The following is a 15,334-nucleotide window of genomic DNA, read 5'->3' as shown; positions in this document are numbered from 1 at the left end:
TTCCCTATTTGTTGCACATTATAAGAGGAAATATTCCACATTTTCGAGATGGAAGGTTGAGCACTGCAGTATTATGGGCAGCAAACTTGAAAGGACTAATTTGATTACTGTAAATCAAGCAGATGCATCTGACTAAGGTCTATTTTTAACAGAGCTAAATTAAATCATTACGGGCATTTTTTCTATAACAAAAAGGCATCAGAGGTGTGCACAAAGTCATGCAATTTATTGGGTATGGGAGCTGTCTATGAAAGTGACTGATCCTGGCCTAATGTTGTGTGCCAAAGTTAAACAGCCATTATTCTGGCTTTGCAGGAATAATATGTATTCCTGGCAAGCAAGTCAGGGTACTTTACTGTGGCTGGATACAGTGTATTTTTATGACATGGATATGGAATAAATTATTATATGAATTATTATTTATTTATCGCACTCCAGTATCTGAGGTATAAACAGTCAACAAATTTAGCTATAACCACTGGGTATTAGAAATGTCTGTGGATGAAAATGACTGATCTTGCTGCCACTTGATTAAATTAAATAGATATTAACCTGCTCTTGCAGGACTGTTTGTAATGATTTTGCTGTGGTAATTTTTTCTTTGTTCCCTCTTAACAAGCTTATCTTAGACATTAGTCCTGCAACAATGTTTTTTAATGGCCTATACCTCATCTTCCTTGGTCTGAATGGTAGGTTTACTTTTTGACAGGTAATATACTAAGGCAGAAGTTTAGTTTGAGTTTTAGTTCTAGTGTAAAGCTCTCCCACCATGTGAATACTGGCATTGACTCTGTTTGGCAAGTTGTGCATACCTGACTGCCTCCTGATAGGTGTAGAGACCATATAAACATAAAAGTGACTTAACCCTGCCATTTTATCAGCGTTATATAGTCCCTAGAGATGATGGATCTGGTGGTAATCCAGGATTCCAGTAGTCTACTCTTTTTACATGTTTTAAGACAAAATAAAAGCTAATACATCAATATATTATTTTGTTTTAATACACAATAATAGCATGTATGCCTGATTCCTAATCTGATATAATTACAAGTCAAGAAAACCAGAATGTGTAGGGAGTGGGACATTAGCAGGGGGGGGGGGCTCTACCAAAATGATGGTTCCATTGGTAAACCTAGGCCTGAGTACAGGTCATCTTATGAGATCACCAGGCATCCATACCTTGATTATATTCTACAGCAAATGATGCTACGAATTGACAGAGGTATAGAAACCTTTGCCTAGAAGAGCTGTAAGAAGTATCTGAGAAGAAGAATGTAGCTTGACACCTCCAAAATTCACTACCAGAGGTGCTGAATCATTGTGTGGAACATTTATTGAGAGGGCATACTGATTGCTAAAACTACCTTTATGCTCTAAACAGCCCATATAAAGACCATATTTAAATTGTTCAGTTTTGCTGATAATGTAGAAATGCTAAATAAGACCAAAGAGGGTCGAGAAGACCTTCTGGGTAACCAAGAGAATAGACTGTTCTAGTGCTACTCTGCTAGTGCTCTGGCAAACAGATGTGATCCTCTGAGGTGTAGAAGTCTCCATTATTTAAAAACAAATATCTGTTCCAATGTTTTTCAAATATGGTGTATGTCTTCATATCAAATGAGAACCAAGTATTCATAATTCTGACTCTGTAGAGGCATTATTAATCTGTTTATGAAAGAAACTGCATTTGGCAGATTTATCTAACCTTACAAGGATAGATATGGTCCAAACTTCTAAACACACCCAAGTAAATAGGCAGCTGCCCTCTTCACAGAATAACTCTTATCCTAAACAATATGTTGCAATGTCTGCCTATGAACCATGCATTGCCAATTAAGTCCAAAGCAGCTGTTAGGGAAAGTTAACTGCCAGCTATTTAAGGTGTCATTGTGTAATATAGCTGAACCACTAAAATCAGACAATCTGTTTGACATAACATAGAAGGGTTAGACTTATAGTTACAGAGAAACAAGAAGAATTCCAACTCTACCCTTACAAATGCACACTCTAAGCCCATTCTTCAGTGCCCCATCAATGCTTTGGCTGAAAGGGACTCTGACGGCTCTAAAAAGAAAACAGATAAGTGGTAACAGTAACAGTATAACATGAAACCTTTACTGCTGTATTTTCTTTAACCCATACAGGGCAGTCGGTGCCTCACATCTAGTTATTAGCAAAAGCTTCACTGTATTCAGTCTTTGTAGCTAAACTATGGAATTCTATCACATCAATTACCAGACGAGCATCTCCCCTCAACAACTTCAAGACTATCGTTACAAAATGGTTTTGTGTGTACCCTTACCCGCTGAACAAACCCCACCCTAATATTATGTCTCTGTGGAGGCACCCTAACCTTCCATTATTAAGCTGCCATTTAAAATTATTAGTAGTAATTATCAGACCATAATGATTGTTATCCAATCTTTCAATTTTTTTTCTTTACAGGTTCCCTCTAAGCTATTGTCCCCTAGATCCCCTATTATGCCCTACTATGACTTTTGATATTCCCCTTTTAGCCAGCTCTTCCTACTCCCAATATATCCCCTAACAGTCCCAGCTACAGTTCAATATTCTGTAACCAAACAATCTTGAAAACTGTGAAAGACTAATCTATTCCCAAGGTCTCACATATCTAACCAAGGTACCTTATATGCTAATTTCCAACAAGTCACTATCACTTACAAAAGTTCAAACTGAGATGCCTGTTATTATTGTGCCCCTAAGTTCACCAACAGAATACATTTTAGGCATTCAAATAGCCATGATCGAACTCATGGTATGATCATGTTCAGAAGACAAAATTGTTTGATTCAGTTCATTAGGCAATGTACACATGACTATTTCTTAATGGAACCCAAATTATGATGGAACTCCTAGTGAATAAACAACATGCATGTATGCTTTACTTGTACACATGTATCTTATACTTCTGTATACATGCATATGCTTAAATTAAATCTATCTAATGGCTGAATGTACTCTGAATACTTTATTATGTACATCAATGTTTATTAAATTGCATGCATTTTTTCACTTCCAAATGACAATACTCATGTATCTCAGTTTTACATTGCCCTAACATATACCAATGTGATTATATTTGAAAGAATTGGCACCCACTACATTGACATGCACTGCACTAATCATAAATGGTTGACACTCAATAAAATGAAAAGTAAAAGATACAATTTTGTTTGCAGGAGACAAGTCCCCCTGTACCCCCACCAAACCTCTCAGCCTCTTAGCATAAGAAATCTGGACAAAGCCAAAAATAATGGTGACACAAAGGCCCAAATGTGGGACATATTTTAAATATTGCTATTATAAACTTAGAAAGTTGCTAGAATAACAGGATTTATGCTAGCTTATATTTTCTGAAGGATAAGAAGTCTGAAACTCAAATGTTTGTTATGATTTAGTGACTTCAATCCCCAGTGGCTTGCCAGAAAAACACAAATGCTATGAGGAACAGACCAACAATATGAGCACAAATCTGGACAGTTGAGAGGTATGACCCCCCCCCCCACTGTGGGAGCACAACCCCTGCTAATTTTATATACAATCTCTGAAATCACAAAACAGTGGGGAAAGGCAAAATGTCATACCCCACTGTTTAGTGATTCTCCAAAAGAAATGCCAGCATTTTGCAATGACCTGGCACTTCAATGAAACATGACTACATCCTAAAGCTTCAATATACCAAACATATGACAAAACTCACTGAACCCAACAAAATATCTTACTGTTATATCATACACATCTTGAATTTTTCAGGTCTCAAATGTTTGTCACCTCTTACATGAAGAGTTATCATCCTGGACCTGAGCTGAAGAAAGGCAAGTCCTAGTCAGGCTATCCTGATAAACAAAGGCAAATGAATAAATGTATACACACATACATAACTCTTACTGTTTAATAATTTTATGAGAAATATGGTTAGTTCCATCACAGTCTGAAAGCAGAACAGTAGATAGAGGATGGCTGTGAAGCACTCAACAACAAATATTCCATGCATGAACCAGGTAGTATATGGGTTCCTCTAGGTTAAGTAATAGGGAATTTGGGGATATTGACAACAGATACAGGATATGGAATATAGACTTTTTTGCATAACACGGTGCTCTACTGCTGTCACCTCAATCTCTCTATAGTTACAGAGACACCAAAAGCAGAATTGTAAGCATCTACAAGATAAAGAAATAACCTGTCTACCTTGTCCACACAGAGCTGGCTGTCACATCATATGACACTTGCTGATACTATTCACATGCAAAAAGAAGATGGGTATTCTGTAAGTAGCACCCACACAATAGATTATAAGATTCAGCATACCTCAGCCACAGCTGTGAGCACTCTATGTTATGTATTCAGTTCTACACTGTGGTACAGGAATGCCATTTTACATACAACTAACAGCAAAGACTATGCCTGTTTACACAGGTGTGCTCCGCATTTTACACATGTCCCAGCCAGGGCAGCAGTGACTTGAGGTTTTGCTCATAAGGCCTGAGAAGCCATTCATCTGATGATATTTAATGAGAAGGCATGCAGGCCTTCTCTTTGGGTGACGTTGAAAACCTTATCGTACTCTCAAGGAAGCACCTTACTCAATAATAAATTGTTGGGAATCTGCCTCGATTGATAGCACTGACAGCATAAGAATGTACAACAGAAAAAGTACTATCTTTACAACAGATGGTATAATGGAAAACCACCATTTATATTAACATTTTAAGAAATAACTGTAAATTCTTGTAAGCAATTTTTGGTTTGCAGATTACTTGACAGTTGTCTTCCTTTGCAAGCAGATACTTCATACAGTAACATATAACAAGTAAAATTATAGCTCAATAACTTGCCTTCCAATGATCTATAAACTAAAACTGAAATTGACACAGTTTCTAGTAATTTAGAAGAAAATTCAATTATGACAATAGAACAAAAGGGCAATACAAGAAAGTCATGTCAAACAAAGGATCATTTGTTGTTAAATAAAGTCATAATGGAGAACTGTAAAAAGGGGAAGAGTCTAAGTATGACATGGATTGACTAAAAAAAAAGCATTTGATAGTATCCCAGAGAGTGCTTAAAAATGTATAAGATACACCCTACACTGATTGACTACATTACAGTGACCATGAAACAGTGGTGGACCACTTTGCAATTAAGCCATGATAAAGGACAAATTATTATCCCAGGAATAAAAATTCAAAGGAGAATATTCCAGGGTGAATCTTTATCACCGGTGCTATTCTGTCTTGACCTTAAGCCATTAATCTGTCTACTTAACAACTTAGACCATAGCAATAAATTCATCATCATCATCATCCCCTTTTTCCCATTTACATGGGGTCGGGGTATCGTATTAACTGTCGCCAACTCTCTCGATTCAGTGCCACTCTCCTGCCTTCTTCAACACTCATGCCTGACTGTCACAGATCTTCTTTCACACAATCCATCCACCTCTTTGCTGGACGCCCTCGCTTCCTCTTACCTTCTTCCTGTCTGTCCCAAATCTCCCTCACCAGATTGTCTTCTGCTTTTCTACACATGTGCCCATACCATCGTAATCTGTTTTCTTTGATCTTTTCTGTAATTGGAGCTACTTTAGCTTCTGCTCTTATGTCCTCATTTCTTTGCCTGTCCCGCAGTGTGCATCCTACCACCTTTCGCAGGCACTTCATTTCCATCACCTCTAGCTTCTTCAACTGTTCTGCCTTTATTGCCCAGGTTTCTGTACCATACAGTAGTACTGGTTGCACCACTGTCTTGTACACCTTACTTTTCAGCTTCTTTGGCATTCTTCTGTAATATACTACACCTGATACTCTATGCCAGTTGGCTGCAGCCCCTCTGATTCTAGCTTTGACCTCTTCATTCAGACTACCCTTCTCCTCAACCACCCCTCCCAGATACTTGAAGCTGTTTACCTGTTCCACTATCTTCCCATCTATCTCTATTCTCAGCTTCTTCTGATTTCCCCAAACTGCTGCCATTACCACTGTCTTATCTGTGCTTAGTTTCATCCCATGTGCCTTCAGATTTGCATTCCATTCTCCTATCCTTTGCTGAAGTTCTAGATCAGAGTCTGCCTGTACTGCCACATTGTCTGCATACAGCAGCTTCGTTGCTCTGACCCCTCCAACCTGTTTGCTGATGTAGTCCATTACCAGTATGAACAGCAGTGGGCTCAGAGCTGAACCCTGGTGTACACCCACTCCCACTGGGAACCCCTCAGTGAGGCGAAACACTGCTCGTACTTGAGTCATTGGGTCCTTGTACATAGCCTGTACTAATTCTACCAATGTTTCTGGGACTTCAAACCACCGCAGTACTGCCCAGATCAGCTTTCTTGGGACCTTGTCATATGCTTTCTCCAAGTCTAGGAAAGCCCAGTTTGACTCTCTCCTCTTCTCTAGTTTCTTCTCAAGTATCTGTCTCAATGCAAACATCGGGTCAATTGTGCTGCATCCTGATCTGAATCCGAGCTGTTCATCTCCCATCTTACATTCTACTATTCTGCGTATCCGTTTATCAATCACCCTCTCCAGAACTTTCATGCAATGTGGTAGAAGTTTGATGCCTCTGTACTGTCCACAGTTGTGGATGTCCCCTTTGTTCTTGTACACTGGCACAAGTATGCTTATTCTCCAGTCATCTGGAATACGCCTTTCTCTCCACACTGCAGTTAGTACCCTCAGGAGCCATTTCTCCCCTAGCTCACCCAGCATCTTTATCATATCTGCTGTGACCTCATCTGAGCCTGCTGCTTTCCCTGACTTCATTTTCCTTAGTGTTGCTCTTACTTCTTCTAAGCTGGGCTCCTCTTCTACTCTCATTGTAGGCTGTTTCTGGGGCAGTACTGCTTCTGTGGGGTTTTCTTCATTCAGAAGCTGCTGAAAATACTCCTTCCATCTGCCTTTGATGTCCTGTGGGCTGGTAAGCAGGTTGGTGCTGGAATCCCTTATGAAGGGTGTCTGACTATCTTCTTTATCTTTCTGTCTTTGCCTTGCAACCTGGTATAGTTTCTTTGTGCCCCTTACTGAGTCACTTTTCAGAAGCTGATAGAGTGCCTCTGATGCCCTATTCTTTGCTATTGCAACTTCTTTCTTAGTTTCGTTGTTAGCCAACCAGTAGTCCTTCCTAGCTTGGTCAGTCTTTTCAATCTTCCACTTCTTCCTGCACTCCTTCTTTCTTTTAATTACTTCCTGCACTTCTGCATTCCATCACCAGCTTTCCTTATGTACCTTATTTCCATACCTGGCTCGGCCACATATCTTTTCTGTAGTCCTAACACATGCTGTTTTTAGGCGCTGCCACTCTTCTTCAACTCCACCTATTTCCTCCTCTTCTTGGGGTGCTAGAGCCCTGAGTAATTCCTTGAACTGCTGTAGTTTCTCTCCAGTCAACATCCAGGTCTTCAGCCTGGTCTCTGTTGACCTTAGAGCCTTCTCTGACCACTGCTTGCAGCTGATTGTGGCAACTACTGGTTTATGCTGTGAACCGACTGTTTCACTGGGGATGACTTTGCAATCATGGATTCTACCCCAGTGCCTTTTCCTTACTAGGAGGAAGTCTACCTGAGTTGCATGTTGGCTACTCTTGTATGTGATCTTGTGACTGTCTCTCTTTCTGAACCATGTGTTGGCTACTATCAAGCCATTTGCCAGACAGAAGTCCAGAATGTCTTCTCCTTCTTTATTCCTATTGCTCCACCCATGTGGACCCAGGCAGTCCTCATATCCTGTTCTGTCTGTCCCGATATGTGCATTTAAGTCACCCATTATCAACATCAATTCATGTTGTCCTGCTTTATCTAGTAGGTCCTGCAACTGCTGTCTGAATGCACTCTTTTCCTCACTATCACAACCCTGCTGTGGGACATAGGCTGAGATTATGAATACTGTCCTATCATTACACTGGAGTCTGATTGCCATGAGTCTGTCATTAATTCTGATGATATCCCTCACTGACTTCTGAAGCCTCTGTCTCACCACAATTCCTACACCATTTCTAGCCTGTCCACCACCTGAGTAGTAGAGTCTGGATCCCAAGCCAAGTGGCTTTGTTGCACTGCCCTTCCATCTTGTCTCTTGGATACATAGGATGTCTAGCCTCCTCCGTATCATCATGTCATCCACTTCTAAGCTGCGTCCTGTCAGTGAATAGCATTAATAAATTAATAAATACCATAGCAATAAATTAGCTCCCAGAAAACAATGAAGTGTAAATACTTCTCATCTTTTCTTTGTAGCTGATTTAGAAAAGGATAAATAAACCAAAAAGAAAAAGCCAGCACTCAGAGGCAAATGAAGTTTTATTCCTTTCCCTTCAGACCGGTTTCGGTAACAAACCTTCTTCAGTGATAAAACATACATAATGCAGGGACAGTTTTTATATACAATGTACATCCCCAATTGTGACATCACTTCCCCCATTAATCTATTCTAGCCTCCAAACACATACAAATACCAACCAGAATAAACATTTTAAATATAATATCAGATGCTGTAACCAAACTTCCATTCATATCATTTATTTACTTGTGAAATTATCAATTGGGGTCCTTAATAATTAGAAGAAAGACCCTCATAACTTGTCATTTAGTCCAGGGTGAAATAGGGCACCCAACTGAATAATCCATTTTCTTTCCTTTTGAGTTAGTATAGTGTGCCAAACTTGCTTCATAGATCTATTACCTTTTACTTGGCAATAATGACAAATCTAAAAGAAGCAGTTCTGTGTAACTGACAATGTCTATACAATGCATTGGTCATTTTTAAGACATAAATCACTCGATTGCTCTGAAATATGACTTCTTAGTTGCCTAGAAGTCTGCCCTACATAAAAGGCAGAACATTGGCAATTAGCCAAATAGACAACCCAGTCAGAGCTGCAATTCCCAAAAAATAAAATATCAAAAATTTGACCAGTGTTTTTACTGCTAAAAGATGAAGTTTTAAACATATGTTTACACAGACTGCAATGTCCACAAGGATGTGACCCAACAAGCCTATCCCGAAGTATAGTTAGTTGATGTTGGTTCACATAATCCAAAAAAGTTTTCTTATAATGTGCAAAAAAGGAAGTGAGTGTTCTTCCCCTTCTGAAAGAAAATTGGCACCTGTTAGACAAACATTGATCCAGATCTGTATTGGCCCAAAGAATATTCCAATGTTTGTTAACTACATCCTGCAATAAATGTATATTACTGCCAAATGTAGTAACCAACCTCATGGTTCCTGATCCATCCTTTTTGGTTTTAGTTTTATAATTCAATAAGCTAGATCTCTAACAATTGGCTGCCCAATCACTGGCCTTTTGTACTATTGATTTCTTATATCCCCTATTAATAAATCTACTCTCAAGATCATGCCTAGCATTATAAAATTCCATGTCTGCAGAACATATTCTTCTAATTCTCATAAACTGTGATTTAGGAATATTGTTGATGGTATGTGTGGGGTGTAAACTAGTTACATATAATAAATTATTGTATTTGGGGATTTCCTGTATACCGACATCTTAAGCGTACAATCCCCCTGTCTCAAAATATTGACATCCAGGAAATTAATCTCTGTACTGTGATAATTAACAGTAAACTCAATTCCCCACCAATTACAATTCAGATATTCCAAAAATTCTAACAAGTAATCCACACCCCCACACCAAACCAACCAACAATCATAATAAGAAACATCTCCATATATCCATCTCTGAGAGGTAAATGTTATGCATGACATCATATATAATTTGATCTTCCACATACCCCATAAAGAGGTCAGCATAAATTGGGGCAAACAAGGCCCCCATAGCTGTTCCTTGCTGTTGTCAATAACATCCCCCCTTAAAGTAGAAGACGTTCTTAGTCAGTACATGTTCTGCAAGACATGTGAGGAGAGTTTTAAATCCTGGTGCATATAAATTAGCTTTATTTAACCAGTATTCTAGGGCAAGTAATCCCACCCAATGAGAAATACTGGTATATAAGGATTTAACATCAAGTGTACACATGAGCCAATTAGGTTCCAGTTGTGAGTCCTGAATAATTTGTAAAAACTCTGTAGTATCCCTAATTCTTGCCCTGACCCCTGATAATAATGGTTTCAGATAGTATGTCAAAAAGTCAGAAATGGGTTCAGTTAAAGATCCCCGTCCTGAAACAATTGGTCTTCCTGGGGGTCTATTCAAATTTTTTTGAATTTTGGGCAAGAGATACAGGTAATGTCGGGTTATATCCTGAACCATGAGTTGTTCTTTTGTCTTCACATCAATGATTCCTTCTTCCACTGCTTGATTCAAAAGAATCAATCTCAACCTTGAATTTAGGTGTGGGGTCTGTTGACATCCTAATATAGTTCTGAGGGTTGGACAATTGTTCATTTCTCTCATTCCAGTAATAACTTGCATCCATTATGACCACAGCCCCACCTTTATCTGCTGGAAGAATGATTATATGAGAATTGGAATATAAGTTTTTCAAAGCCTGTTGTCCCCCTTTCAAAAGATTATGTCTAAAGCTTCTAACAGAACTAAAGTTAAAATGCAAGTCCCTTAGGACGGCTTCCTGAAAAATACCCACATATTTATTCATTGGTGGCATAAATGTGGATTTAAGAAAATGAAATTCAGATGCTCTTTCAGAATTATTAGGTGTTCCAAAAAACAATTTTAGATTCAAAATTCTACAATTGTGGATGTACATTGTGTATAAAAACTGTCCCTGCATTATGTATGTTTTATCACTGAAGAAGGTTTGTTACCGAAACCTGTCTGAAGGGAAAGGAATAAAACTTCATTTGCCTCTGAGTGCTGGATTTTTCTTTTTGGTTTATTTAATAGTTTGGATTTTACGTGCACCAGTTATACTTGCTAGCTTTTTTTAGAGGTGTGTCTTTGACTTTTAACTGGCTGTTGACAGTCGAGGCTGGGCCTTTGCCCGTCCATGTCAGGATTAAGATGGTTCTTCCCCTGAAGTATTTTTTGAACTTTTTGGAATAACATATAAGGTATCATTTGGAATTGGATTTTCAGATGTATTCAGATGTTTTGCCAGAACAATTGGATCGTTTGGTTATATATTTGTGTAGTATCAATGCTTGTGAACATAAATCCTCTTTTTGGTTTGTGTGTTGAGAGGAATACAAGGTGGTGAACTTGTTTATTTGGTGGCCTATTTGGATGGTGGTCTCGTATCTTGGTGGACTTTTACATTTTTTCAGGTTTCCAATTGATGTTCGTTTGGATATAGATGTTTATTTGGACAAACACAAGTGAAAATGAAGGGAAGGTAATGGTGTTTTGGTACAATTATGTTTGGGCTAACATTGGCATTTTCAAGCCAAAGATGTAATTCCGGATGGTTCCAGTCAATGGTTTAATACTGTTTAAACTAATAACTAACTTTGGCTTTGAGAATACTAATGAACGGGAACTTCTTTTGGATGTTTGAAGCAGAAGTCGCCAACAACTGATGGAACTATATTTTGATATATGTAAATCTGATGTAACATCGTTGTTCATAAAATCATGAACACAATTTTTTGTTTAAACATATAGATTAAGATGTGCCTAAACAAGTGCTTTAACATTTTTTGCTTTGTGAATACTAACGAACACTAAAAGTTTTGTGTTCTTTTGAACATTGGTGGGGGTTGAAGAGAAAAATATAAGGTGGATTGGATTCAGGCCAGTGGCCGATTTTGAAAGTACCTTGATAACGGGTTTGGGATTGGGTTAATATTATGAGGGCCATAACGGTTTGCTCTCAAATACACAATGCTTATGTTCTGATGCCAAAAGCATAGGTTCGGGGCAGGTCAGAAGATTTTGATTAACAGGCTTAAAAAATGTTATTTAACTCTATAGTAAATGTAGAGTGACATTTTTTAAGAACGGATTATGTGTTCTCATTTCTGACGTATAGGATGATCCGGGACTGATGGTGATACATTGTGGTGTTTTGTTGGGTGGTTTATATATTACCATTTTTGCTTTATTAATGGATGTAGACAATATTTGAACATAGGAAGATAATTTGAGAACGAACTTTGGCCAATTGATATTTATGACTATTTGTGCGTTAGGTAGCACAAGCGCCATTTTTTGGTGTTAAATTCTGGTGAAAGTCATAAAGATTAAGTTCATTTTAAAGGTATTATTTTGAACATTGAACAAAAGGGGGCCATTTAATGTTGTTTATTATATAACATTTATGGTCATCAAAGTTTGCCCTTCGACAGCATGATAATTTATTAATAAGAGTTCTATTGGAACATATGCACTTTGTTATTAGGGACATATTTATGTATAGGTTTTGTTCATAGGTTTGGACAATATTTTTTCTTTATAAACATCAGAAAATAAGGGGGGTTTACAATTGCATTTATTGTTGAACATATATAAATATGAATATAAGTAACGGCAATACAGTGATTTAGGTTACTGTATTTAGACCACACATATATGCTTTGAAATGTATTTTTTATATTTTGACAATATATATATTTTTGTAATTGTATAAATATAAGGTGAAGAATGCTTTAACCACAGTTACAACAATTGGTGGCATAACACATTTGTATTATTCTATGTGTTTAGTTGTTTATCTCTCATATGATTTCACCCCTGATTTTGAAATATTTGGGTCCTTTTTAGTTGGTAGTGTGTATAAAGATAATCTGTTTCATGCATTTTTGGTTGGAAGGGTAGCGATTCAAGTAGTTATATGTTTTCTGACAGTGGTCAAGTTATGTTTTTCCAGTTTTGGATCTGGAATACAATTTACTAGGGGACCTGTAGGAACTTGCCTTTCTCATAGAAGTATTTTTGAATTTTTCAATTTTGGTGTATTTTTCCAGACTTTGCATCAAACATTATTTATCTTTGGACACCATTTATAGGGTCATCTGAATATATAGGGCTGGTTTAGGGCTTATTGCCATGGATCTCCAAAGAATTCAGCAGGGTTTGTGTGCAGATCAGGATGACATCAAAGTTTTTGGCATTGGGATCAACATGGATGGGGTCCCTAATGAGAAAATAGGAGATTTCCATGATGGTTGCAACTTGCTGTTTTACCAACTAAATAAAGAGATGAAAATCTTAAGAACCAATATATGGCATTTGAAATTATTCAAGGCATATAAGAGTAAAGGTATTACTCCATGTGGTTTAAGGGTCAAAAATTCAGCCCTTGGTTGGTAAGCCAGATGACCTATTGAGGGAGGATTGGCAGAAGGCACAACAAAAAGCCACTATGGCTTTTGTTGACATACTAATGTCCTTTTATCAAAGGACAGTTGAACAAAATATTAAGGATGTGACAGAGACATGTGAAAATATGAAAAAAATGAAGGTATGCCTTCTTTTGTGCAAGGCCTGGAAAAACTATCCAAAGATCTTCTCAATTTTGAGAATGGGTTGAAAGAAAAGAAGCTACATAAATTTCATAGAGATGTGGAGGATTATGAGAGAGGCAAGCCCTTTGAGTCCCAGAGGGGGGTTAAATTTATTGATAACAATAAGGGAAGATCCAATATTAGAAAGAAAAGACCAAGACCTATGCTAAAGAAAGCAACACAGGGTCTCAGTACCTCAGGGGAAGAATCATCTATGACTGACATGGAGGGAATTTATATCAGTGACTCTCCTGACTCGAAAAAGGTACGAATTCAGGAGGGCCCTTTAGGAGACAAACCCATAGGGGTGGACGCAAGCACAAAGGTGGCAGCCTTGGAAACTGTGTTACAGTCAATGGTGAAGTAGGGACCCAATTTTAGAATGTACATATTATTTCCTCTTATGTTTTATCAATAGATAAAAAAAGTTTACTTAATAAAGGTTTAGGGTTTGTTCCCAGTTTTTTGGTAGATGAACATATTTTTGTTTCAGATCTTTTTGCCTTTTGTAGAATTTTGAATCTAAAATTGTTTTTTGGAACATCTAATAATTCTGAAAGAGCATCTGAATTTCGTTTTCATAAATCCACATTTATGACACCAATGAATAAATATGTGGGTATTTTTCAGGAAGCCGTCCTAAAAGCAGATAAAGGTGGGGCTGTGGTCATAATGGATGCCAGTTATTAATGGAATGAGGGAAATGAACAATTGTAAAACCCTCAGAACTATATTAGGATGTCAACAGACCCCACACCTAAATTCAAGGTTGAGATTGATTCATTTTTGAATCAAGCAGTGGAAGAAGGAATCATTGATGTGAAGACAAAAGAACAACTCATGGTTCAGGATCAAACCCAACAGTACCTGTATCTCTTGCCCAAAATCCATAAAAATTTGAATAGACCCCCAGGAAGACCAATTGTTTCAGGACAGGGCTCTTTAACTGAACCCATTTCTGCCTTTTTGACATACTATCTGAAACCATTATTATCAGGGGTCAGGGCAAGAATTAGGGATACTACAGAGTTTTTACAAATTATTCAGGACTCACAATTGGAACCTAATTGGCTCATGTGTACACTTGATGTTAAATCCTTATATACCAGTATTTCTCATTGGGTGGGATTACTTGCCCTAGAATACTGGTTAAATAAAGCTAATTTATATGCACCAGGATTTAACACTCTCCTCACATGTCTTGCAGAACATGTACTGACTAAGAACGTCTTCTACTTTAAGGGGGAATGTTATTGGCAACAGCAAAGAACAGCTATGGGGGCCTCATTTGCCCTAATTTATGCTGACCTCTTTATGGGGTATGTGGAAGATCAAATTATATATGATGTCATGCATAACATTTACATCTCAGAGATGGATATATGGAGACGTTTCTTAGATGATTGTTGGTTGGTTTGGTGTGGGGGTGTGGACTATTTGTTAGAATTTCTGGAATATCTGAATTGTAATTGGTGGGGAATTTAGTTTACTGTTAATTATCATAGTACAGAGATTAATTTCCTGGATGTCAATATTTTGAGACGGGGATGGTACGCTTAAGACGTCAGTATACAGGAAATACCTACAATACAAAAATGTATTATATGCAACTAGTTTACACCCCACACATACCATCAACAACATTCCTAAATCACAGTTTATGAGAATTAGAAGAATAATTTCTGCGGACGTGGAATTTTATAATGCTAGGCATGATCTTGAGAGTAGATTTATTAATAAGGGATATAAGAAATCAATAGTACAAAAGGCCAGTGATTGGGCAGCCAATTGTGAGAGATCTAGCTTATTGATTTATAAAGCTAAAACCAAAAAGGATGGATCAGGAACCATGAGGTCGGTTACTACATTTGGCAGTAATATACATTTATTGCAGGATGTAGTTAACAAACATTGGAATACTCTTCGGGATAATA

Source organism: Protopterus annectens, chromosome 1.part1 (assembly GCF_019279795.1).
Source record: "Protopterus annectens isolate FY-2018-M chromosome 1.part1, PAN1.0, whole genome shotgun sequence".
NCBI classification, from domain to species: Eukaryota; Metazoa; Chordata; order Ceratodontiformes; family Protopteridae; genus Protopterus; species Protopterus annectens.
The sequence above is the reverse complement of the archived record's forward strand: the minus strand, read 5'-3'. Positions refer to the sequence as shown.